Below are 27087 nucleotides of genomic sequence, written 5' to 3'. Positions count from 1 at the left end.
ATTATTTCTTTTGCTGTAAAGAAACTTTTTAGTTTAACTAGGTCCAAACTATTTATCTTTGTTTTTGTTGCATTTGTTTTTGAGTTCTTGGTCATGAGCTCTTTGCCTAAGCCAATGTCCAGAAGACTTTTTCTAGTGTTATTGTCTAGAATTTTTATGGTTTCAGGTCTTAGATTTTAGTCTTTGATCCATCTTACATTGATTTTTGTGTAAGGTGAGAGATGAGAATCCAGCGTCATTCTTCTACACGTGGCTTGCCAATTACTTCAGCACCATTTGTTGAATAGGGTTCCTTTCCCTACTTTATGTTTTTGTTTACTTTGTTGAAGATCAGTTGGCTGTAAATATGTGGCTTTCTTTCTGGGTTCTCTATTCTCTTTTATAGGTCAATGTCTTTATTTTTTATACCAGTACCATGCTGTTTTAGTTACTATAGCCTTGGAGTATTGTTTGAAGTCAGATAATGTGATGCCTCCAGATTTGTTCTTTTTGCCTCGTCTTGCTTTGGCTATGTGGGCTCTTTTTTGGTTCCCTGTAAATTTTAGAATTGTTTTTTCTAGTTCTGGTGATGGTATTTTGATGGGAATTGCATTGAATTTGTAGATTGCTTTTGTTAGTATGGTCATTTTCATAATACTGATTCTACCCATCCCATGAGCATGGGATGTGTTTCCATTTGTTTGTGTCACCTATGACCTCTTCTAGCAGTGTTTTGTAGTTTTCCTTGTAAAGATCTTTTACCCCCTTGATTATGTATATTTTTAAGTGTTTTTTTTTTTTTTTTTTTTTTTTTGCACTTGTAAAAGGGGTTGAGTTCTTGATTTGATTCTCAACTTGGTCATTGTTAGTGTATAAACAGTGTTACTGATTTGTGTACATTGATTTTGTATCATGAGACTTTGCTGAATTCATTTATCAGTTTGTAAGAGTCTTTAGGGTTTTCTAGGTATACAATCATATCATCAGCAAACAGTGACAGTTTGACTTCCTCTTTACTGATTTGGATGCCCTTTATTTTTTTCTCTTGTTGGATTTCTCCAGCTAGGACTTTCCGTACAATGCTGAATAGCAGGGGTGAAAGTGGACATCTTTGTCTTGTTCCAGTTCTCATGGGGAATGCTTTCAACTTTTCCCTGTTCAGTGTCATATTGGTTGTGGGTTTGTCATAGATGGCTTTAATTACCTTGAGGTATGTCCCTTTATGCTGATTTTGCTGAAGGTTTTAATCATAAAGGGATATTAGAATTTTGTCAAATACTTTCTCTGCATCTATTGAGACATTCGTATGATTTTTGTTTTTAATTCTGTTTATGTGAAGTATCTCATTTATTGACTTGCATATGTTAAACCATCCCTGCATGTCTGGTGTGAAACCCACTTGATCATGATATATTAGCTTGTTGATATGCCATTGCATTTTGTTAGCTAGTATTTTGTTGAGGATTTTTGCATCTATGTTCACCAAGAGTATTGGTCTGTAGTTTTCTTTTTCTGTTATGTCTTTTCCTGGTTTTGGTATTAGGGTGATACTGGCTTCATAGAATGATTTAGGGAGGATTCCTTCTTTCTCTGTCTTTTGGAATAGTTTCAGTAAGATTGGTATGAATTCTTCTTTGAATGTCTGATAGAGTTCAGCTGTGAATTCATCTGTGTCCTGGATTTTTTTTTTTGTTGGCAATTTTTAAATTACTGTTTCAATCTTGTTACTTGTTATTGGTCTGTTCAGAGTTTCTATTTCTTTCTGATTTAATCTAGGAGGGTTGTATATTACCAAGAATTTATCCATCTCCTCTAGATTTTCTAGTTTGTGTATAAAGGTGTTCAGAGCTTTGAATGATCTTTTGTATTTCTGTGGTATCAGTTGTAATATCTCCCATTTTGTTTTTAATTGAGTTTATCTGGATCTTCTCTTTTCTTTTCTTGGTTAATCTCACTAATGGTCTATCAATTTTGTTTATCTTTTCAAATGACCTGCTTTTGTTTCATTTATCTTTTGTATTTTTTTGGTTTCAATTTCATTTAGTTCTGCTCTGATCTTTGCTGTTTCTTTCCTTCTGTTGGGTTTGGGTTTGGTTTGTTCTTGTTTCTCTAGTTCCTTGAGGTGTGACATTAGGTTATCTATTTGTGCTCTTTCAGACTTTTTGATGTAGGCATTTAATGCTGAGAACTTTCCTCTTAGCACCACTTTTGCTGTATCCCAGAAGTTTTGATAAGTTGTGTCACTATTATTGTTCACTTCAAAGAATTTTAAAATTCCCATCTTGATTTTATTGTTGACCCAAAGATTATTTAGAGGCAGATTATTTAATTTTCATGTATTTGTATAGTGTTGAGGGTTCCTTTGAAGTTAATTTCAAGTTTTATTCCACTGGGGTCTGAGAGGGTACTTGATATAATTTCAATTTTCTTAAATTTATTGAGACTTGTTTTGTGGCTTATCATATTGTCTATCCTGGAGAATGTTCCATGTGCTGATGCAAGGCATGTATATTCTGCAGTTGTTGAGCAGAATGTTCTGTAAATATCTGTTAAGTCCGTTTGTTCTAGGGTGTAGCTTAAGTCCATTTGTTCTCTGTTGACTTTATGTCTTGATGACCTGTCTAGTGCTGTCAGTGGAGTATTGAAGTCCCCCACTATTATTGTGTTGTCATCTATCTCATTTCTTAGGTCTAATAACAATTGTTTTATAAATTTGGGAGCTTCAGTGTTAGGTGCATATATATTTAGGATTGTGATATTTTCCTGTTGGTCTGATCCTTTTATCATTACATAATGTTCCTCTTTGTCTTTTTAACTGTTGTTGCTTTAAAGTCTGTTTTATCTGATACAAGAATAGCTACTCCTGCTCGCTTTTGGCTTCCATTTGCATGGAATATCTTTTTCCACCCCTTTACCTTAAGTTTGTGTGTCTCCTTATGCATTAGGTGAGTCTCTTGAAGACAGTAGATACTTGATTGGTGGATTTCTATCCATTCTGCCATGCTGTATCTTTTAAGTGGAGCATTTAGGTCATTTACATTCAATGTTATTATTGAGATATGAGGTACCATTTTATTCGTCATGCTAGTTGTTGCCTGAATACCTTGATTTTTTTCCATTGTGTTATTGTTTTATAGGTCCTGTGAGATTTATGCTTTAAAGAGGTTCTGTTTTGAGGTTTTGTTTCAAGATTTAGAACTCCTTTAGCATTTCTTGTAGTGCTGGCTTGGTAGTGGCAATTTCTCTTAGCATTTGTTTGTCTGAAAAAGACTTTATCTCTCCTTCCATTATGAAGTTTAGTTTTGCTGGATACAAAATTCTGGCTGGCAATTGTTTTGTTGGAGGAGGCTAAAGATAGAACCCCATCCCTTCTGGCTTGTAGGGTTTCTGCTGAGAAATCTGCTGTTAATCTGATAAGTTTTCCTTTATGGTTTACCTGATGCTTTTGCCTCACAGTTCTTAAGATTGTTTTCTTTATCTTGACTTTAGATAATCTGATGACTATGTGCTTAGGTGATGATCTTTTTGTGGTGATTTCCCAGTTGTTCTTTGAGCTTCTTGTATTTGGATGTCTAGATCTCTAGTGAGACCAGGGAAGTTTTCCTTGATTATTTCCTCAAATAAATTTTCCAAACTTTTAGATTTCCCTTCTTCCTTAGGATTACCAATTATTCTTAGATTTGGCCACTTGAAATAATCCCAAATTTCTTGGAGGCTTTGTTCATTAAAAAAACTTTTTTTCTTGGTCTTTGTCTAATTGGGTTAATTCAAAAGTCTTGTCTTCGAACTCTGAAGTTCTTTCTTTTACTTGTTCCAGTGTGTTATTGACACTTTCCAGTGCACTTTGTATTTCTCTAAGTGCATCTTTCATTTCTGGAAGCTGTAATTGTTTTTTCTTTATGATATCTGTTTCTCTGGAGAATTTTTAATCCATTATACTATATGTTTTAAAATTTCCATAAGTTGGTTTTCACCTTTCTCTGGCCTCTCCTTCAGTAGCTTAATGATCAACCTTCCGAATTCTTTATCTAGCAATTCAGAGACTTCTTGGTTTGGATCCCTTGCTGGGGAGCCAATGTGGTCTTTTGGGGATGTTGTAGAACCTTTTTTTGGTCACATTACCAGAATGACTTTTCTGATTTCTTCTCATTTGGGTAAACTACTTCAGTGGAAAAATCTAGAACCCAAGGGCTGCTGTTCAGATTCGTTTGTCCACAGGGTATTCTACACCATCTTCCCCTAGGGATGGGGCTTCCTCAGAGCCAGACTGCAATGATTGTTACTGCTCTTCTGCATCTAGCCACCCAGTGGGGCTCCAGGCTCTTGGCTGGTTCTGGGGAATATCTGCAAAGAGTCCTGTGATGTGATACAACTTCAGGTCTCCCCGCCATGGATACCAGCACCTACTCTGGTAGAGGTGGCAGGGGAATGAAGCAGACTCTGTGAAAGTCCTTGGTTGTAGATATGCTTAGTGTGCTGGCTTTCTTGAATGTATGCTAGCGGTGAAGTTGTCATGTGGACAGACTCAGGACCCCTGGTTAGCCAGGATGTTGTAGGCAGTAGTATTAGCTATTGTATTCTCCTTCCTTGGAGCAGGGTTATTCTGTCATGAGTTGCTGTAATGGCCTGAGTTGGTTGGCCTCCAGTCAGGAGGTGGCACTTTTAAGAGAGCACCAGCTGTAGTTATAGTAGGGAATATAAGCTTGCCCTGAGTTGACCACAGGAAGTACTCTAGTTTCCCAGGTGATGGGTGGGGCCATAAATCTCCCAAAAGTTTATGTTTTTTTATGATTGGGCTATGGGGGCAGGTAGAGAAATACCATTAGGTGGGGCAAGGTTGTGGGGGTCTGAGCTCAGACTCTCCTTGGGCAGGGCTTGCTGTGGCCACTGTGGTGGATGGGGAGTGGTTCTCGAGCCAATGGAGTTATGTTCCCAGGGGGGATTATGGCTGCCTGTATCACCAGGGAATGAGGGAAAGCTGGTAGCAATAGGCCTCACCCAGCTCCTACACAGCTGGCGAGGTCAGTCTTGCTCCTGCTATGCCCCAATAACAGCACCAAGTTTATCTCTAGGCAGCTTGCATGCAGGACTCAGACCTTGCCCCAGGCTATAAGCTTCCCTTCTGAGAAAGCAAGCATTGCTTTCAGCGTTCTTTCCTCCCCGTCTACTCATACTGTCAGCTGTGGTTCCTGCACTCCTTTCTGTAGCAGTTCCTGTTCACCCCCCGGATTCTGCTCAAGAGAGTTTGCCCTTGTCAAAATTATTACAAAGTTCATTTGGGAGCTTTTTTCGTCCTGTAACCCCTCCCAAATTCTGCTGGCTGCCTTCCCCGAGGGCCCGTGTGAGATAGAGTCAGGGATGGTTTCCCCTGGGCTTGAGCTGGAGAATGGGAGTGCCTACAAGGCTCTTCCTGCCACCGCTTCTACATTTATGTTTCACACTGAATCCGTTTCAGCTCCAGGTAAGGTTAAATCTTTCTCCTGTAATCTGGATTTTCAGATTCCCCAGTGGGGATATGTGTTCAGAGGCAGGTTTTCCCCCTCTTACACTTTGAGGACTCACAGTTTTTTACGTGTCTTTCAGAATTTGAAGCAGCATGCTATTTACGTCAAAGGATCCGTGAATTCTTTCGGTTTTCCTAGTATGTTCCTGCAGTGATTCTTGCAGCAAAAGTCCACAGTGTGAGTCTCCACATGCTGTTTTGTCTGTTCCACAAATCTGTCTGATTTTAATCAGTTTGACCATAAGGCAAGATTCTCATAAACCTTTTATAACCCTTCACAATTTTCTGAAAATTGTAAAATTTACAGAAAATTTACTGAAAATTCTGTAAACTGTAAAAAAGAGCAGATTAGTGTTTTATGATAATCCTGTTGTGCTTTTATTTCAATGTTCAATTTGTGTAAAAACTAAATAATACCTGTTTAACTTTAACCAACGTAAGAACAGTAAACTTTTAGAGAACTTACAGGACAAGGAAAAAGACTTTGATTTTCTGGAGGTAAGATCTTGGAATAAGACAAATAAATGGCAGCCAAAGGTTGGTTAGCAAAGCATTCTTCATGTGTCATCTCCAGGCCAATAAGAGTCCAAAGTTGTCTTCAGTGGTTAAACTTTGTTCTCTGTAGGAGAAGTGGTGGGTGGCCAGGATACCTTTTGTCTTTGGAAATCTATGTGTTGATTTTAGGCAAATAGAGGGAGAGCAGAAAGCTTTCCTGGGTCTGTTTCTTCCTAACTGCCTTCAGCTCAGCAATACTTCATACTTCGGGGCAGCATGTGCTGGTCTGCCCCAGTGTGGGGTCAGACCGCCTAGGTCCAAGTCACCATTGCACCTCTTGCTAGCTCTGTGTCCCTGGGAAAATAACTTGACTTCTCTGTGGATTTCATTTTTTTACTTGTAAACTGGGATTCGTAATCCTGAATCTTCTCTGGAGTTTTGGAGATTCGATGAGGTGACACAGAAAGTCTGGGCACACTGCTTGGTATGGAGTAAATATGCAGTAGATCAGTTATTCCCATTAATCAAGCAAATTCCTCATTGCTCCTTCCTGCCTGGCTTTTGCTCATGATTTCTTAGACCTGAAGCTTCCCCTTCAGACTCTTGGTGGAGAGATGGCACGCCTCTCCCTGCTAAGCAGCTGTTCAGGTTCCAGTGGCAGATGGCCAGCGTCCTCATGTCATTAGCATCTGACAGCCTTTGTGAACAGCAACAGCCTAGGCCTGCCTTGACCAGTAAGGCCCAAAGCATCAAACCCAGGGCTCCACGGCGGCTCCTGCATGATGGATGGGTCCTGCTGGGGAGGGAGAGGGCTCCCGGTGGCAGGGCCAAGTCGAATTTCTGAGAGTCTTGTTCTCTATGCTGCCAGCCTTCCTTCTGGAGGCCTCCCAACCTTGAGCCTGTCTCATCTTTACCTGTCAAGAGAAATTGATTCAACAAACATATCTGAGCACTTACCACATGCCCAGCCCTATGCTCAGCGCCAAAGACACAAAATCAAAACAATAGTCTGTCTTTGAGTTGCTCACAATCTAGTGAACTCGATGCCTAGATAGCAAGATGGTAAAGACAGTCAGTGATACAAATTTCATGGAATTATCATAGAAGGAATGGACACTCCTGCCACATTTAGGGCTGACCCTACTTCCAGCACTGTTCTGGAGAGATCTTAGTTCATTGAGTCCTCACCAAGTGGCTCTGATGTAGGTACAAATATCCTCACTTTATGGATGGGGAAGCGGCAACCTGGGGGGATTAATGGCCTGATCAAGGTCACCCAGCCTGAATGATTGCAGTGGGAGTTGAAATTTATGCAGTACGCTTAGATGTGCAAAACCAACATACCTCTATTATTTCTGTTTGAGCTCATCTGGATCTGGGTGAGATTCTTGCTGATGGGACAAACTTAAATGTGTCCTTTAAATGTACTTCTTCCAGCCCTTTGCAGTTTAGAACAGTCAATTTGAAGGACACTCCCTACCTAGCCTCTTTCCTCTATCTTCCTCCTCCTTCCAAAGGTGCATCTGAGTTTAAGGAAGAACTTCCTCCTGACATGTTTTTCTCTGTTGGCTCCAGCTGACCCCGGTATTGAAGTGATGGCCTGTGGTCTCTGCTCTTATATGGTGGCCTCACCTGATTTTTTTAATGTGTTGTTGTTGTTTTGAGACAGAGCCTGCTCTGTCACCCAGGTTGTTATGCAGTGGTACAATCATTGCTGACTGCAGCCTTGAATTTCAGAACTCAAGTAATTCCCTTGCCTCAGCCTCCTAAGTAGCTGGGACTGTAGGTGCATGCCACCACATCTGGCTAATTTCTTAATATTTTTTGTAGAGACAAGGTCTTGATATGCTGCTCAGGCTCTTCTTGAACTCCTGGACTCGAGCAATCTTCCTGCCTTGGCCTACCAAAGTGCTGGGATTACAGGTGTGAGTCATTGCACCTGGCCCCCACGTGACTCTTTTGGTAGCTGTGCAGGCCCTGGGCACTGATATATCTGAAGCTGATCTGTAATAAGTTGGGGTCTGGTGTCTTAGCACAGAGTCTGGGGCTTTTATAACTCACCTGTCTGACCCTACCCCAGCTCTGGGGAGCTGCAGGGTCTTCCCAGCCTCAGCCTGGACCTCCATCTGACCCCAGTGGTAGCGACTGCCTTGCTCCTGGTCAGCTCACCCATATGCACGAGCCCCATGGCAGGCTCCCCAGCTCTCTGTGAGCCTCCCCCGAAAGTCAGTAGGACTGTCTGACCCCAAACTGTCTAGTTCAAGTCAGCCTGTAAGGGGAGTCTAAAAATCCCTTTTTGTCCCCAAAAGTCTGAATTGTTTGATTGTTGTCTCATGACAGGCTCCAGAAAGTCAGCCTTGACTTTCTGGTTCAAAGCAGATCAAGGACTTTTCTGTTCTAGGCAGTACCTGCTCATTCTTTTTACTTGAGTGAAATCCCTGATGGCTGAGCTTCTTCAGTAGTATAAAGCAAAGTGATGAGTGATAAGGGAGAGAAACATCAGGAGACACATCAAAGACACAGCTACCCCATGGCATGCAGCAGAAGCTACTGTGCCGTTTGTGTGCATGTGCTGTTCACCATGCCATAGCCCTCACAGTGTGTGTGGCTGTTCTGGGAACACAGAGGAGAAGTGGGGTGAAGAGCAGGGAGACACCAGGAAAAGGGAACTTCTAACTCTGACTTTTTCTTTTCTTGAGACAGGCTCTCGCTCTCTCACTCGGGCTGCAGTGCAGCTGTGCCATCATAACTCACTGTAACCTCAAACTCCTGGCACAGCGATAATCCCACCTCAGCCTCCCCAGTAGCTGAGAAAGGTGTGTGCCACCATGCCCAGCTAATTAATTTTTTTTAAATTTTATTAATTTTATTTTTTTTAGAGATGGGGGTCTCATTGTGCTGCCTGGATTGATCTTAAACTCCTAGCCTCAAGCAATCTTTCCAGTTCAGCCTCCCAAAATGCTGGGATTACAGGAGGTTTGAGCACCACACCCTGCCCTAGCTTGGTCTTACAGGTAAGGAGTTAAGCTAATTAATTATAAGAGGGATAGTGTTGGGAGTAAAAAAGGCAGCATGAGAAATGGAAATATGAGAGTACAGGACAATTTGTGGAATGGCATCTGTTCGTTCATTTATTCAAGTGTTTTATCAGAAGGCCATCATTGCTAGGCCTGGGTATGTATTATCCCAGTCATCTCAGCTTTAAACCTAATGAGTTTCTCCCTTTCGTTCCAGAGGGCCACTGGGCAACTCTGTGGATGGTGGTACAGTCATTGTTATGAGGGCCACAGGAGTGGAGAGGGCATGGGGGAAATGATTAGTTCCATTGTGGGCAAGCTGAATTTGTGATGCTAGTGGGCAACAAGACAGACATGCCTAGCACATTTCTGATGAAATTGGTCTGGATCTGTGTCTCAGTTCTTTATTTCTGGGTAACAAACCACCTCACAACTCAGTGGTCTAAAGCAAACAATGTTTTATTATCTCTTGTGATTCTGACTGAGCTCAGCTGTGTGGTTCTTCTGTTCCATGTGAGGCCAGTGGCTTGCTTGGGCTGAAGAGGTCCAAGATGATTCATCCACGTGCAGCCTTGGAGGGAATGGCTGGAGCTCCACTGGGCCTCTTCTCTCTCTCTCTCTGTCTCCCCACACACACACACTGCCTCTCTCCCTCCAGTCTTGGGACTTCTCTCCATGTGGTAACTTTTCATGTGACTTTTCACATGGTAGTTAAAAGTTCCTAAAGGCATGTGATCCAAAAAATGAGAAGCGGATGCTGCCAAGCCTCTTAAGGCTGGGCCTGGAATTGGCATGTAAGATTTCTACCACATTCTCTTGGTTGATGTGAGTCACAGGCCAACAGAGATTCAATGTGGGAGAGGACTCTCCAAGACATGAATATCAGAAAGTGTGGTTCCCTGGAGGTCATCTTTGTAGGGTAGCTATATGTAGCTAAACTTGAAAATAGTACTCCTCATTCTTTTTTTAATTTTTATTTATTTATTATTTTTTTGAGATGGAATCTTGCTCTGTCACCAGGTTGGAGTGTAGTGGTACAATCTTGACTCACTGCAACCTCCGCCTCCAGGGTTCAAGTGATTCTCCTGCCTCAGCCTCCCAAGAAACTGGCACTACAGGCACGCACCACCACACCCAGCTATTTTCTGTATTTTTAGTAGAGACGGGATTTCACCATGTTGGCCAGGATGATGTCGATCTCTTGACCTCGTGATCCACTTGCCTTGGCCCTCCCAAAGTGCTGGGATTGCAGGCATGAGTCACTGCACCTGGCCTCCTCATTCTTTGAATCCGTCACCAACTATTTCAGAGCTTGTGTCTGGGATAAGCCTGTTAGTAAAGTTGCTTTGATTAGTTTAAGTATTCCCTGAACAGGCTCCTCATCTCTGTCTAGTCCATAGGCAACTCAAGTGAATTCCTGGTGGTATAATCACAAACAGATCTTTCACTTGGAACCAAAGTGAGGGAGTGTATTAGTCTGTCCTTGCACTGCTATAAAGAAATACCTGAAACTGGGTAATTTATAAAGAAAAGAGGTTTAATTGACTCACGGTTCTAGAGGCTGCATAGGAAGCATGGCTGGAGAGGCCTCAGGAAACTTACAATCACGGTGGAAGGCAAAGGTGAAGTAGGCACATCTTACATGCCTGGAGGAGGAAGAGAGAAAAGCGGGGAGGTGCTATACAATTTTAAACAACCAGATCTTGTGAGAACTTACTTGCTATTACAAGACCAGCAAGGGGGAAATCTACCTCCATGATCCAATCACCTCCCACCAGGCCCCTCCTCCAACACTGGGGATTACAATTCAACATGACATTTGGGTGGAGAGATAAATCCAAACCATATCAGGGAGTGAATATTCTCAATCTGCAAATGCATTCATTATGCTGTGATAAGAAGAGTAGACCGGGACCCTGTCAGGTCCTCAGAACCTTGGAGAGTGGCTGTCCCATTCAGCTCTACATAGCTGATGGCTGAATAGTTAATTTTGGAGGGGAAAGAAGAACTCTTTCATGTTCAGTTACTGTCTGTCATTGGAATTCTATCACATACTTCAGTTTTGGACTTTGTGGGTTTTTAGGGTCATCTGCAGATATGTATTGAAATATTCAATAGCATAGGCAGAAAGTAACACAGTCTTTATATTATTAAATACATTATATTATTAATATGTGTCTTTGAGAGTTTTTAAAAATGAGAATTTTTCTGTGTATTTCTCATGGTAAAGATAAAATGAAATAAAAACTCTCGGTATACTGCAATTATTGCTCAAAAAATAAACAAATATGTACTGTCTAGGAGTTCTTGTCTTCTCTTGCATGTTTTTTAACTTCAGGTTTGGTCCCTGAATCACATTTTCTTGGTATAAGGAGGACCCATCAGCCAATTTAAGAATGGTCCAATTTCTCTAAATTGGCAATATCTCTAGATATAACAAATACCACACAAACAGTCTGTGAATTTCATGAGCACTCAGAATCGATGCTGGCCATTTTTGTGCTATACCGCCTCATATTTTTTTCATGTATAAAATATGAGTCAAAATTTATCTTCAAATAATAGTTGGAATAAATGAGCAAGTGAAAAGCACTTTGAACATATATAGCACAAAACAACTGCACCACTAGTTATTATTACTATTCCTCAAAACATGTAGTATTTCTAGTCCTATTGTCTATACTTCTTTCACCTTTCTAAGAGGTGTTGGGAAATTCATTCTTAACACTGAGATTATTAAGGCATAGCTATTATTCCCCTATCTTGTGGCAATAAAGTATGTATTATTTCAGCTATAGCTACCTTATAAAAATGTTCAATTACTTATGTCTTAGCCCAAGTGAACATACATTATTATGCTACATTCTTTACTATTTGTAAAATAGTTGTCAGCTACAAATGCATTATCCTGCACATTGAAGTTAGTGATGGAAAAATGCTGCTGTCACAGAAAATTGGATTGTGAAAATAGATAAATGCTCAGGTGCTTGTCTTTAAAATAGGAAGCATTCATCTTGTGATAGTATTGGCTTCCAGTAGGTTTATCTCCATTACATAAGTGCCAGGCAGACAATTACTATCCTGGAAGAGTGTGAGGACTTGTTATTTCATCAGCAGATACACAGTCTTCCCACCAGATGCCATATATGGTGTGAAGTCCTGGACTCCAATCCAACTTCTTCATTTAAACAATTTTTAATTTGTATATTTTTAAATATAAACAATGATCCAAAATTCAGACACTTCAAAAAGGCATATAATGAAATGTCGCCCTTCCCTCCTCTCCTCCAGCCACACAGGGCTGCACCTTGAAGGCAAATGATATTAATGGTTTCTTGTGTATATCCAAGATATTTTATGCATATATAGACATAGATCTGTATATCTATTTTCCTTATTGCGCCCTGTTATGAACTGAATTTGTATTCCCCAAATTCTTATGCTGAAGCTTTAATCCCCATTATGTCCTGCATTTGGAGATAGGGCATTTAAAGAGATAATTAAGGTAAAGTGAAGTCATGTGGGTGGGCCCTATGCCAATATGATGTCCTTATAAGAGGAGGAGACGAAGACAAACACATGCAGAGGGAAACCACGTGAAGATACAAGGAGAAGATGGCCATCTGCAAGTCAAGACGAGAGCCTCCAGGAAAAACCAAACTTGCTGACACCTTGATCTTGGATTTCTAGCTTTCAGAATTGAGAGAAAATTTATGTTGTTTAAGCCACCCAGTCTATGGTATTTGTTATGGCAGCCCTAGCAGACCTGTACGCCTCTGCTATTCTTTTTAAATTTTTACAAACTAGTAGCATACAACACCCACTTTGCTGGACCCCTCTTTTTCACTTACTATATTTTTCACGAAGTACATAAAAGCTTCCATTTATTGCTATGGATATAGGAATTATTTTTATTGTATGGTTGTCGCGTAACTATCTGACCACTCTCCTATTGATGAATATTTAGAATATTTCCAATATTTTACTACTAGAAACAATACTGTCGTAAATAATTTGTATATAAATAATTTTACACACGAGCAAGTATATCCATAGAATCAGTTTTGAAAACTAACACGACTGCATATAAAGACATTTGCAGTAATATTTTGGGTTTAAAATTAAAAAAAATTTTTTTTTTTATTTTTTGAGATGGAATCCCACACTGTTGCCCAGACTGGAGTGCAATGCTGTGATCTCAGCTCATGGCAACCTACGCCTCCCAGGTTCAAGTGATTCTCCTGCCTCAGCCTCCTGCGTAGCTGGGATTACAGGCGCCAGCCACCATGCCTGGCTAATTTTTTTGGCATTTTTAGTAGAGATGAGATTTCACCATGTTAGACAGGTTGGTCTCGAACTCTTGACCTCTGGTGACCCACCCACCTCAGCCTCCCAAAGTGCTGGGATTGCAGGCATGAGCCACTGCATCCAGCTTGCAGTAATATTTTGATAGTTATTGCCAAATTGGCCTTCCTGGAGGACATACAGACTTATACTTCCTCCAGAAAGAATGAGAGTGCTTACTTCCTACTTCTTCCACACACAGTTTGTCATTGAACTTTTTGATTTTTACTTATCTGGTAAAAATTTTACATCTCAGGAAGTATCATTTTGCAATTTTTCATTGTGGTGATGTTGAACATCTTTTCATAAATTTAAAAGACATTTATATTTCATTTTTTGGTTAAGCTTCTTTTTTCACTGGGCTTTTCATCTTTTTTGTATTGTAGATGTTCTCTTTTTTTCCTTTCTATTTTGAAACAGGGTCTCACTCTGTCACCAAGCCTGGAGTGCAGTGGCACAATCACAGCTCACTCCAGCCTTGACCTCCCCGGCTCAAGCAATCCTCCCACCTCAGCCTCCTGAGTAGCTGGAACTACAGGTGCACACCATCATGCCTGGCCAATTTTAAAACAATTCTTTGTAGGCATGAGGTCTCACAATGTTGCCCACATTAGTCTTGAACTCCTAGGCTCAAGTGATCCTCCTGCCTTGGCCTCCCAAAGTACTGATGTTCTTTATTTGTTAGAAAAATTAGTCATTTTCAGTAATATGAGTTGCAAACATTTCCCCCAGTTTGTATTGGTCTTTTTACATTACTTCTGAGGAGGTTGTGTAGAAAATTTTGAGTTTAATATTATCAGCTTTATCAGTCCTTTTTAAAAGAGTGCAATGGCTTCTGACAATAAGCATCCAGAGTGAGGATAAACTTCCTGGGGACCTAGGGACCCCTGGACTTGCAGCTGATGCCTGAAATGAGGCTCACGTCAGACATCAGCTGCAAGTCCAGCCCAGGGGTCCCCAGGCCACCTTCACTCTTGACCAACTGGTTACAAGTTCAGGGTTCCCACAATCCTCTCAAGTTTCATAATTCATTAGAAAGATAAATAGAACTCAGGAAAGAGCTATACAATTTTTAAAATTACAGTTTTATTATCATAAAAGGATTATGAATATGAATCAATCAAAAGAAGAGACAGATAGGGAGAGGTCTGGGAGGGTCCTAGATGGGAAGCTTCTGGTGGCCTCTCCCTGCAGAGTTGGGATGCATCATCCTCTGAGCACACTGGTGTGTACAATATGCAGAGTACTGTCAATCAGGATACACACTTGAGCCTCAAGTTCAGAGTTTTTGTTGGGTTTCATTATGTGTGCATGATTGATTGAAACACTGGTCACTTTCTGAACTCAGTCTCCAGTCGCCCCTTTCCCCTCCCTGGAGGTCAGGGCTGATATCACTTGGCTCAAATTCTAACCCTCTAATCACATAATTGGTCTTTCTGTCACCGGCCAGCCCCTGTCTCGAGTCATCTCTTAGAAACTGTCTAAGATCCTCCTATGAGTCACCTTATTAGAATAAACTATCAGGGCATACCATGAATAACAAAGACATTCCTATCACCCAGGAAATTCCAAGAAGTTAGATATTAACTCCCAGGAACCAGGGACAAAGCCCTTTATTATTTTTTCTCTAAACTTCTTTATTCTTTATTACACACGATACAGACTCTGGATTTGGTATCACACATAGAAAGCTCTTCCTTTTCTAAGATTATTACAAAAACAAATTACCCCATGATTTCATCTAGTACCTGAATGATTCCATTTTTTTCCAACACAAAAGTGTGATTACAGATTCAAATATTTTTCTTTTTCTTTTTTTCTTTTTCTTTCTTTTTTTATTTTTTTTCAAGACAGGGTCTAGTTCTGTTACACAGGATGGAATATAGTGGTGTTATCACAGTTCACTGTAGCATTGAGCTCCTGGGCTCAAGCAATCCTTCCATCTCTGCCTCCTGAGTAGCTGGAACTATAGGCATGTGCCACCATGCCTGGCAAATTTTTAATTTTTTTTGTAGAGATGGGGTCTCCCTATATTGCCCAGGCTGCAAATTGTTTTCTTGATAATTGTCCCCTAACCATTTGTTGAATAAACTGTTTTTCTTCTACTGATTGAAATGCTAACCTTATCCTTTAGTAAATTTCTGTGTGTATATGGATCTATTTCTCAACTTCATAATGTGTTCAATTGCATTTTTAAATGTTTATACCACATTATTATAATTTTATAATTTATTATTCAAATTAATATTAATAGTAAATTTCTTAAACTTCTAAAAAACATATTTTTGGAAGTAGATTTAAAATCAAATACCAATTAGAGGTGGTAAGACACAAATGTAGCTGTCAGAGGAGTAGACAGCATCCTATTGATCTGGTTTGTCAGCTGGTTAGCAGCTTAGCATAGGAATTGTTCCAATGAATTCACTTACTTTATTGCCAGAATTGAAGAAAACTTACAAAACTGTGCTCCATTTATTTGTGTTTTATAAGCAGTTATTCAGAATCAAATGGAAAATTTTCACTGCATTGGAAGTAGTCTGGCCAGCTCCTCAAACTCCACGGGAGCAGTTTAGGTGTTTGGTCTTCTCAACGGTCAGCTGTTGGATGAGTTGGGCACATGTTTTCCTCAATGACCACCTCCTGTACATCTTGACCTGGAGCCAAGCTACTCACTTTCTCCTAGCAGAATTAACTGGGCCTGACTCTGTTCTTGACCAAGATGAGTTCAAGTCAGCCAGTGCAACCAGATCCAGTGTAGACAGAATCTGGTTCTTTGATCATCGACGCTGGGAGGAATTATCATCTTCATACTAGTCTTTTCCTTCAGTCTGGGCAAAGAACATTTGTGGAATAGACCATATTTGTGGCTTTCACTGGTAAAAATGTAGCTTTGTAAGCTTGCCTGAAAACAGCATGAATGTCTGATCCTGGCTCAGCTGCACTGCCTAACTTGGGTAGATTTAGAAGTTAAGCATCAGCAAAAAATGTCCCTGTCTGACAGCTTTGAAGAGAGTAGTGGTTCTCCCAGCACAGATTTTGAGATCTGAGAATGGACAGACTGCCTCTTCAAGTGGGTCCCTGACCCCCGAGTAGCCTAACTGGGAGACACCTCCCAGTAGGGGCTGACTAACACCTCATACAGCTGGGTGCCCCTCTGAGACGAAGCTTCCAGACGAACGATTAGGCAGCAACATCTGCTGTTCTGCAACATGTGCTGTTCTGCAGCCTCCGCTGGTGATACCCAGGCAAACAGGGTCTGGAGTGGACCTCCAGCAAACCACAACAGACCAGCAGCTGAGGGTCCTGACCGTTAGAAGGAAAACTAACAAACGGAAAGGGCATCTACATCAAAACCCCTTCTGTATGTCACCACCGTTAAAGACCAAAGGTAGATAAAATCACAAAGATGGGGAGAAACCAGAGCAGAAAAGCTGAAAATTCTAAAAATCAGAACACCTCTTCTCCTCCAAAGGAACGCAGCTCCTCGCCAGCAATGGAACAAAGCTGGATGGAGAATGACTTTGACGAGTTGAGAGAAGAAGTCTTCAGATGATCAGTAATAACAAACTTCTCCAAACTAAAGGAGGATGTTCGAACCCATCGCAAAGAACTTAAAAACCTTGAAAAAAGAAAGATTAGATGAATGGCTAACTAGAATAACCAGTGTAGAGAAGTCCTTAAATGACCTGATGGAGCTGAAAACCACGGCACGAGAACTACATGACGCATGTACAAGCTTCAGTACCCAGTTTCATCAAGTGGAAGAAAGGGTATCAGTAATTGAAGAGCAAATGAATGAAATGAAGCGAGAAGAGAAGTTTAGAGAAAAAAGAGTAAAAAGACATGAACAAAGCCTCCAAGAAATATGGGACTATGTGAAAAGACCAAATCTACGTCTGATTGGTGTACCTGAAAGTGACGAGGAAAATGGAACCAAATTGGAAAACACTTTTCAGGATATTGTCCAGGAGAACTTCCCGGAGCAAGGCAGGCCAACATTCAAATTCAGGAAATACCGAGAATGCCACAAAGATACTCCTCGAGAAGAGCAACTCCAAGATACATAATTGTCAGATTCACCAAGGTTGAAATGAAGGAAAAAATGTTAAGGCAACCAGAGAGAAAGGTCGAGTTACCCACAAAAGGAGGCCCATCAGAATAACAGTGGATCTCTCAGCAGAAACTCTCCAAGCCAGAAGAGAGTGAGGGCCAATATTCAACATTCTCAAAGAAAAGAATTTTCAACCCAGAATTTCATATCCAGCCAAATTAAGCTTCATAAGTGAAGGAGAAACAAAATGCTTCACAGACAAACAAACGCTGACATATTTTGTCACCACCAGGCCTGCCTTACAAGAGCTCCTGAAGGAAGCACTAAACATGGAAAGGAACAACCGGTACCAGCCACTGCAAAAACATGCCAAATTGTAAAGACCATCGATGCTAGGAAGAAACTGCATCAACTAATGAGCAAAATAACCAGCTAACATCATAATGACAGGATCAAATTCATACATAACAATATTAACCTTAAATGTTAATGGGCTAAATGCTGCAATTAAAAGACACAGACTGGCAAATTGGATAAAGAGTCAAGACCCATCAGTGTGTATTCAGGAGACCCATCTCATGAGCAGAGACATACATAGGCTCAAAATAAAGGGATGGAGGAAGATCTACCAAGCAAAGGGAAAACACAAAAAAGCAGGGGTTGCAATCCTAGTCTCTGATAACAGACTTTAAATCAACAAAGATCAAAAGAGACAAAGAAGGCCATTACATAATGGTAAAAGGATCAATTCAACAAAAAGAACTAACTATCCTAAATATATATGCGCCCAATACAGGAGCACCCAGATTCATAAAGCAAGTCCTTAGAGACCTACAAAGAGACTTAGACTCCCACACAATAATAATGGGAGACTTTAACATCCCAGTGTCAACATTAGCCAGATCAACGAGACCAAAAGTTAACAAGGATATCCAGGAATTGAACTCAACTCTGCACCAAGCAGACCTAATAGACATCTACAGAACTCTCCCCACCAAATCAACAGAATATACATTCTTCTCAGCACTACATCGCACTTATTCCAAAATTGACCACATAGTGGGAAGCAAAGCACTCCTAAGCTAAGCAAATGTAAAAGAACAGAAATTATAACAAACTATCTCTCAGACCACAGTGCAATCAAACTAGAACTCAGGATTAAGAAACTCACTCAATTTGGCAGACTGAATTGACCAATTCTTAGGACCTCAGTTGCACACTTCAGTCAAGTTAATGTCCATCTTGGGCATCCTCTTTTCAGTGGAAGAAAGAGTAGCTCCACTTCTGCCTGTCCTTCCCATAGGGGAAAGGGAAGGAGAGGGAAGAACAGCAGCACAAGTGGCTGACAGAGGCAGGGAAAGAACAGCAGAGAGGAAAGAGAGAGAAAGAGAGGGGAAAGAGAGAGAGAGAGCAGAAAGAGAGAGAGAGACAGAAAGAGAGGCAAAGAGGGAGAGGAAGAGAGAGAGACAAGGAGGGAGTCAAAGAGAGAGAAAAAGAGAGACAGAAAGTCAAAGAGAGAAAGAGAGATAGATGTAGTAAAGAGAAAACAGTGCAATATATTCCTTTAAAAGCCAGGGTAAATTTGAAACCTATAATAGATAATTGAAGGTCTTCTGCGTGATCCTATAACACTCCAATACCACCTTGTTGTCAGTATAAACAAGGGTGTAGCCCGAAAGCACTGAGGCCTTCCTATCAAAAATCCTTAACCCAGTAACCTGCAGATGGCCCAAATGCATTTAATCTGTAGCGGCAACTGCTTTGCTAGCAGAAGAAAGTAGAAAAATAGCTTTTAGAGGAAACCTCATTGTGAGTACACCTCACAAGTTCAGAACTACCCTAAGTCAAAAAAAAAAAAAAAAAAGGCCGGACGCGGTGGCTCAAGCCTGTAATCCCAGCACTTTGGGAGGCCGAGATGGGTGGATCACAAGGTCGGGAGATTGAGACCATCCTGGCTAACACGGTGAAACCCTGTCTCTACTAAAAAATACAAAAAACTAGCCGGGCGAGGTGGCGGGCGCCTGTAGTCCCAGCTACTCGGGAGCCTGAGGCAGGAGAATGGCGTGAACCCGGGAGGCGGAGCTTGCAGTGAGCTGAGATCCGGCCACTGCACTCCAGCCTGGGCGACAGAGCGAGACTCCGTCTCAAAAAAAAAAAAAAAAAAAAAAAAAAAAAAAAAAAAAGCAAACATGTAGCTTACTAACTCAAAAATCTTACAGTGTGGGGCTATTTTCTGTTAGAAAAACATGATTTAACATTAACCACTGATAATTCCCTTAACCCAGCAGGTTTCCTAACAGGGGATCTAAATCTTAATTAATTACCACACAAAGGTCTGACCAGACCTAGGAGGAACTCCCTTCAGGACAGTTCCCGAGAGGATAGATGGTTCCTCCCGGTGACTGAGGGAAAAAGACACAATAGGTATTCAGTAATTGACAGGGAAACTCTTGTAAAAGCAGAATTAGGAAAATTGCCTAATAATTGGTCTACTCAAATGTGTGAGCTGTTTCCACTCGGCCAAGCCTTAAAGTACTTACAGAACCAGGAAGGAACCATCTATACCAATTCTAAGTTAATTTGGATTAAACAAGGTCTTATTAACAGCAAAGGATAATTGAAATACCAAACTTACAAGGTTTTCAACAAAAGTAAAGTTTGCTAAAAGTTAACAGTGTAACATGTTATATCTCTCTGCTGTATCCCAAAGTCTGGCACCTTGTGACTCAGCCCCCGAGGGCCATCCAGCTTCCATCTCCCAACTGTAAGTTAACTTTGTTTCTCTCAGGACAGGGAGGAAACTTAGCGATCCTCGGAGACCTGAAGGGATGCAGTGAGCATAAAGAATTTTCTAGAGCTTATCAGTCAGTCAGCCCTTGTTCATCATTGAGTGGATGTGTGGTGGTATCGTGGTGAACCTTTACTGGACACTCTGCCAAATAACTGGAGTGACACTTGTGCTTTAGTCCAATTGGCTATCCCTTTCACCCTGGCATTTCATCAACCAGCGGAAGGAAAAATAAGACATCGTAAAGCTAGAGAAGCCCCTTATGGGTCTTTCAACTCTCATGTCTATTTAGACACAATTAGAGTCCCATAGGGAATACCAGATCAATTTAAAGCTTGAAGTGAAATAGCTGCAGGATTTGAGTCAATAGTTTGGTGGGTGACAGTTAATAAAAATGTAGATTGAATAAACTACATCTACTACAACCAACAGCGATTTATTAACTACACTAGAGATGCTGTTAAAGAAATAGCTGTACAATTAGGGGCTACTAGCCAGATGGCTTGGGAAAATAGAATAGCCTTAGACATGGTATTAGCAGAAGAAGAGGAGTTTGCATCATGATTCAAATTCAATGTTGCACTTTCATCCCAAACAACACTGCCCCTAATGGAAGTATAACAAAGGCATTGCAAGGTCTGACTGCTCTATCCAATGAGTTAGCTAGCAACTCAGGGGTAAATGACCCCTTTAGAGGATGGCTAGAAAAGTAGTTCGGTAAATGGAAAGGAATAATAGCCTCAATTCTCATTTCCCTCGCAACTGTAATAGGATTATTTATTCTTTTCGGGTGCTGTGTCATACCATGCATCTGTAAGTTGGTGGAGGGGCTCATAGAAATGGCACTTACTAAAACTTCCCTTAACTATCCTTCACCTTATCCAAAGAAGCTTCTTCTTTTGGAAAATCCAGCAGAACAAATAAGCCAAGACATGTTTTAAAAGTTTGAACAGCAAAATCTGTAAGGAAATGCAAGAGGAGGGATTGTTAGATATAAGTTCTAAATTTCTCTTCAAAGATTCAGTATGTCAGTATGTTTAATTCTTTGCCTCCTACTTTTAAACTTAACTTCCTCATAAAGCAACCTTTTTCGATTACCTACTCCACCCTGGCTCATTCTGATTACCTGCTACCTGCCCTGCTCTGAGTCATTCTTCACCCTGCATAACCATTTTTTTTCCCTCCAAAGCACTCACCCCGTCACTCTCTTTAGCCAATTGGAATTAGTTTAGCCTGTGTGGTCTAACCCTAGCCAATAGGGGAATGATACAGCAGCAGGGGCCACGTGCGTCAGGGATGAGGACTTCTTCCTCTCCCTTGTCCAAGTGTGCACTCGCTGCTGCTCCATCTGTAAGGCGCACCCTTATACAGAAGCACCTTGCCTTGCTGAGAAGTAAAAGAAAATTTTATATTTGAGTGCTATTTATTTTGTGGCACTGAAACTTTATATATAACATTAATCTTATTTGTGTATGCATATATTTATTTTTATCAGACATTCATTCACTGCCAAACACCTACTATAAGTCAGCAGCATGTGTTGGAGATAGAGGGGTAGTAAGACAGATGGGAATTCAGGCTTCCCAAACCTTGGGTCAATTTGGGTAAATTAATGGGGACTAGACATTTAGAAAACAACCCCTATTGTATTTTATGGGAAGAACTGAGTTGGTAGTGTTATAAATAAAGTTTCGGTGCCACAAAAGAAATTGTGCTCAAATATAAAATCTTCTTTTTAATTCTCAGCAAGGCAAGTTACTTCTTTTTTTTTTTTTTTTTTTTTTTTGAGACAGAGTCTTGCTCTGTCGCCCAGGCTGGAGTGCAGTGGCCAGATCTCAGTTCACTGCAAGCTCCGCCTCCCGTGTTTATGCCATTCTCCTGCCTCAGCCTCCCGAGTAGCTGGGACTACAGGCGCCCGCCACCACGCCCAGCTAGTTTTTTATGTATTTTTAGTAGAGACGGGGTTTCACTGTGTTCGCCAGGATGGTCTCGATCTCCTGACCTTGTGATCCGCCCGTCTTGGCCTCCCAAAGTGCTGGGATTACAGGCTTGAGCCACCGCGCCCGGCCAAGGCAAGTTAGTTCTATAGATGGGTGCACCCTTGCAGATGGAGCAATGGTGAGTGCACAATTAGACAAGGGAGGGAAAGGAGTTCTCATCTCTGATGTATGTGGTCCCTGCTGCTGTGCCGTTACCCTATTGGCTAGGGTTAGACCGCACAGGCTAAACTAATTCCAACTGGCTAATTTAAAGAGAGTGACGGGGTGAGTGCTTTGGTGGGAAAAATGGTTATGACAGAGCGGATAATCGGAATGAGTCAGGGTGGAGTAGGTAATTGGAATGAGTCAGGGTGGAGCAGGTAATCGGAATGAGTTAGGGTGGAGCAGGTAATCGAAAAAGATTGCTTTATGAGGAAGTTAAGTTTAAAAGTAGAAGGCAAAGAATAGAACTCATATCTAACAGTAGGACTCCAGGTGTAAAATAATCCATGAGAACACATGAATATTTGATGCTTTTATTTCTCACTGTGTTCCAGAAAGGATGTGAGGGGGCTTAAATGTTTTACTGACATGAAAACACCCAGTAAAGTAGTATATGCACAACTAAAAAACCAACGAAATTCTATTATACATTAAATTAATAATAATGGATACTATGCATTTGAATATCCACTTTCCTGTGGCAGGATGGTTTGTAAAATATGAAGTCTTTTTTGCTAGCTCATGCATTGAAAATCCAACGTTCTTGGCTTATATATTCAAAAGGAAAGGCCCAATTGTGATGTGGAAAGGAGAACAGATGGGTGGAGTGGATATTGTTGCAGCGCTCACTGGTATCCCCTCTTTTGGACAGAGGCACCCATTTCCCAGCAACTGTGAACAGCAGGTATCTCTCAGCTGGGTCTATCATCAGAAACTGCCCTCAGCCACAGGGAACTGATTAGGCATCAACCCCTTCCGCAAGGTAAGGCCTCACCCCCTTCCTCCAAGAAGTGGCTTGTGGCCAATGACTGGGCAATGTGGGGATATAAAAGCCCAGTCTCCTTGTCTGAGTTTGGGCCAACTGTGAATGGCCATCAGAGTTGGAGCTGCAGTTTACAACACACTGGGGGACAACTTCTCTTTCAGCCCCCAGTCCTGCCTTTCTCACTTCTGGAGGTTAGCTGGAGGTTACAGAGAGAGAGAGAGAGAGTGAGAGACAGAGAGAGAGACAGAGAGAGAGACAGAGAGAGAGAGCAGGACTCAAGACTGGATGAGGAGACCCACCATCAGAAGGTATGGCGTGGACAGTTAAGGATGCAGCTGTGTCTCATGGAGACCATTGTAGGCAAACTTCTGAGACCCCATCGCCCCACCCTGGTTCCAAGTCCCTGGTATATATGCACCTAGAAGCTGCTGTGATGGCATTTTGCCGATGCCATTAAGTTACCACATCAGTTGGTGTGAAGACAGGGAGACGATCTGTGGGGAGGGGGAAATAACCTAGTCACATGATCCCTTTAAAAGCAGTTTTCTCCCTCTGGCTACAGATAAGGGAGTCAAGTTTGAAGCCCATGGAAGATTTGATGCAGCCTTGCTGGCTTGAAAATGGAGGGGTTCATGTGTAAGGATGTGGGTGACCTCCCAGTTGAAGGCCAGCAAGGAAACCAGGACTACAGTCTCACAACCAAAAAGAATTGGATTCTGCCAACAACAGGAATGAGCTTGGAAGTGGATTTTCCCCCAGAGCCTCCAGAGGACTTTGCTCCCTTGAGCAGTGAAGCCAGCCATGCTGTGCAGAATTTCTGACCTACAGAACTCTGTGCTAACAAATGAGTGTTGTTTTAGTCTGCTAAGTTTGTGGCAGTTTGTTACACAGTAATCAAAAATTAATGCAGAGGGGGAAAATGAAATAGAAGGAGCTCAGATAAGCTCCTCCCCACCACCACAAGCTGCATTTAAGTGGATCACACCAGCTCCAGGAGGAAATCAGGGAAGGTATGTTCTGAATGTGATTAAAATGGAAATTTCACTGCATTTGATTAAATTTATCTGAGGCTAGGTTGAGTTTTCAAACTAAAGACAGAATGGGGGGGCTCAAGTTAAAAATTGGTAAAATGAAGTTACATTTTTATGCTTTTGAATCTATGACCTGTGAAATTTATACTCACTGTTATTGGTTGCTGAAAGTGGTTAAAACTGTCCTTGCCTACAATTTCCACGGGACAACACACATTTATTTTGCTTTGTTGCAGACGACTCATGTGCATTTCTCCTCGTGCCTGGATCTTCATTGGAACATGGATTAAAAGACTCAAAGGGAAACATCTACCAATTACAACACATGAAGCTTCATATAAGTTTTTGGATCCTGATCCAAAAAACCATCAGGAAAACAAATTATGAGGTAATGGAGAAATTTGAACCTGGTTGAATATTTTATAATGTTAAAATTATACACACACACACAGACACACATACAGATATGGATATATACATATACAACGAAAGGCTTGTAGGTGAAATAATGTAATGTCTGTGATTTTCTTCCAAATAATCAGAGGTGGAGGTGGGGGATTGGTGGGTTTATAGATGAATTGATCATGAGTTGATGATTGTTGAATCTGGGGTGGTGGGTTCCTGGAGGTACATTGTATTTGTTCATTATGACAAATATGTATTTTTAAAATTTGGTATATTTGAAACTTTTTGCTAATAAAAAAAGAAGCCCATTTTGGTTTCTTTCTGATTTCGATGCCTGAAGCCACAGCCAGGCCATGCCCTGCTGGGCACTAGAGTCCCTCAGCAGGTCCCTCCTCACCGAGCAGGAGCTATTCAAGGCACAAAAGGCCCTGTCGTCAGCTCCCTTCATTTCTGTCAAGGTTTATTCGCAAAATTCCCACTACTCTTCTTTTATATCATCTCTTTTCTATTTCCAAACTCCACTTTATGCTTTTTCTAATTATTCCCAAGAAAGAAGAAACTTGATATCCGCATATGTTGAGACTAAAGATTGCATTGCCGAAAGGGCATACAGAAATAACCCAAAGATAGAATTCTTTTCAAGGAAAGTAGCTGGGAAAGGATTTCTGCCTTATGTTTCTTTAAAGTAAGGTTATTTAACATAGGTCTGAGGAAAGCATAGTGGGCCACATTTTGTTTTCCTGCTGATTGCATTTGAACTGAGAAACAAAAGTAAATAAAATGAAAAGTAAGCTCCTTGAAAATATAAATTTAATTTGTTAGACCCTATTGGAGCAGGGCAAAGGAAAACTCTTTATTATGTAGTTTATTTCCAGTTGATTAACTGTAAAATAGCTAAAGTTTAACCAGAAGCCTAAAACTCCTACGTAGTTTGAAATATCTGTGTTCTATCTTAGAACCATTAGCAAGGAAGGCCTTCTTAGTACTGAAAAAACAGCAAGAACTGTCCCTTACAATAGCATCAAAAAGAATGGAATACTTGGGTATATTTTTAACAAAAGAAGTACAAAACTTAAATGCTCTGAAGACTACAAAACATTGTTAAAGAAGATCTAAATAAATAAATAGACACCTCATGTTCAAGAATCAGAACACCTAGTATTGCTAAGATGGCAACACTCCCCATAATGATCTGTAGAGTTATTTAGTGCAATCTCCATCAAAATTCCATCTGGGTTCTTTGCAGACATTGATAAAATCATCCTAAAATTCATATGGAAATGCAAGAGACTCAGAATCGCCAAAATAATCTTGAAAGAGAAGAACAAAGTTGGAAGACTCAATTTCCTGATATCAAAACTTACCATAAAGCTATAGTAATCAAGATAGTGTGTTAGTAGCATTAGGAATGATATATAGACCAATGGAATACAATTGAGAGTCCAGAAATAAACCTTCAAATTTTCAGTCAATTGATTTTCAACAAGGGTGCCTAGATAACTCAATGGGGAAAAGAATAGTTTTTTTAATAAATGGTTCTGGGACAGTTGGATATCCACATGTAAAAAAATTAAATGGATGCCTTACCTCACATCATATACAAAAATTAACTCAAAATGGATCAAAGTCTAACTGTAAAAGCTAAAACTATAACATTTGTTAAAAACAATAGATGTAAATCTTTGTGACCTTAGATTAGGCAATAGTTTCTTAGATATGGCACCTAAAGCACAAGTAGCCAAAAAAAATATAGACAAATTGGACTTCATAAAAATCAAAAACTTTTGGGGTTCAAAGGAGACCATCAAGAAAGTAAAAAAAGGGCTGGGCACAGTGGTTCATGCCTGTGGTCCACACTACTCAGGAGGCTGAGGTAGAAGGATTACTTGAGTCCAGGAGTTTGAGGCTGCAGTGAGCTACAGCTGTGCCACTACACTCCAGCCTGGGCAACAGAGCAAGGCCCTGTCTCAGAAAAAAAAAAAAAAAGACAACCCATAGAATGGGAGAAAATATTTGCACATTGATATTTAGAATATACAAATAACTGTTAAATATCTAGGATATACAAATAATTATAAAAAGACATACAACCCAATTAAAAAATGGGCAATGGATCTAATAGACATGCACCAAAGAAAATATGCAAATTACCAATAAGTGCATAAAACGACGCTCAATATCATTAGCTATCAGAGAAATGCAAATCAAAAGCACAATGAGATACCACTTCACTCACACTAGGATAGCTCTAAGCAGAAATACATATAATAAAATATGTTGGCTAGGATAAAGAGAACTGGAGTCTTCATATATCATTAGTGGGAATATAAAATGGTGCAGCCACTGTGGAAAACAGATTGGCAGTTCCTCAAATGGTCAAATATGGAATTACCATATGGTCTAGCTATTCTACTCCTAGGAAAGTACCCAAGAGAAGTGAAGACATATGTCTACATAAAAACTTGTAGATGAATGTTCACAGTAGCATTATTCATAGCCTGGGGGCT

The 27087-nt window shown here is 40.7% G+C and overlaps 1 protein-coding gene and 1 long non-coding RNA gene across 2 annotated transcripts in view; one reads left to right on the top strand and one right to left on the bottom strand.

The window, feature by feature from the left end:
• NDUFV2 (NADH:ubiquinone oxidoreductase core subunit V2) overlaps positions 1-27087 on the bottom strand; it is a 335006-nt gene that overhangs the window by 201421 nt on the left and 106498 nt on the right. The gene's annotated exons all lie outside the window — the stretch shown is intronic.
• Positions 1-27087, top strand: part of LOC126941139 (uncharacterized) — an 82236-nt gene that overhangs the window by 42223 nt on the left and 12926 nt on the right. The window contains exons 3-5 of the long non-coding RNA XR_007721092.1: positions 23031-23141; positions 23707-24154; positions 24412-24563. This is a non-coding gene — a long non-coding RNA (uncharacterized LOC126941139). The remainder of the gene's footprint in view (positions 1-23030; positions 23142-23706; positions 24155-24411; positions 24564-27087) is intronic.

Source organism: Macaca thibetana, chromosome 18 (assembly GCF_024542745.1).
Source record: "Macaca thibetana thibetana isolate TM-01 chromosome 18, ASM2454274v1, whole genome shotgun sequence".
Classification (NCBI taxonomy): domain Eukaryota; kingdom Metazoa; phylum Chordata; class Mammalia; order Primates; family Cercopithecidae; genus Macaca; species Macaca thibetana.
This window is presented reverse-complemented; position numbering and strand designations above follow the sequence as displayed.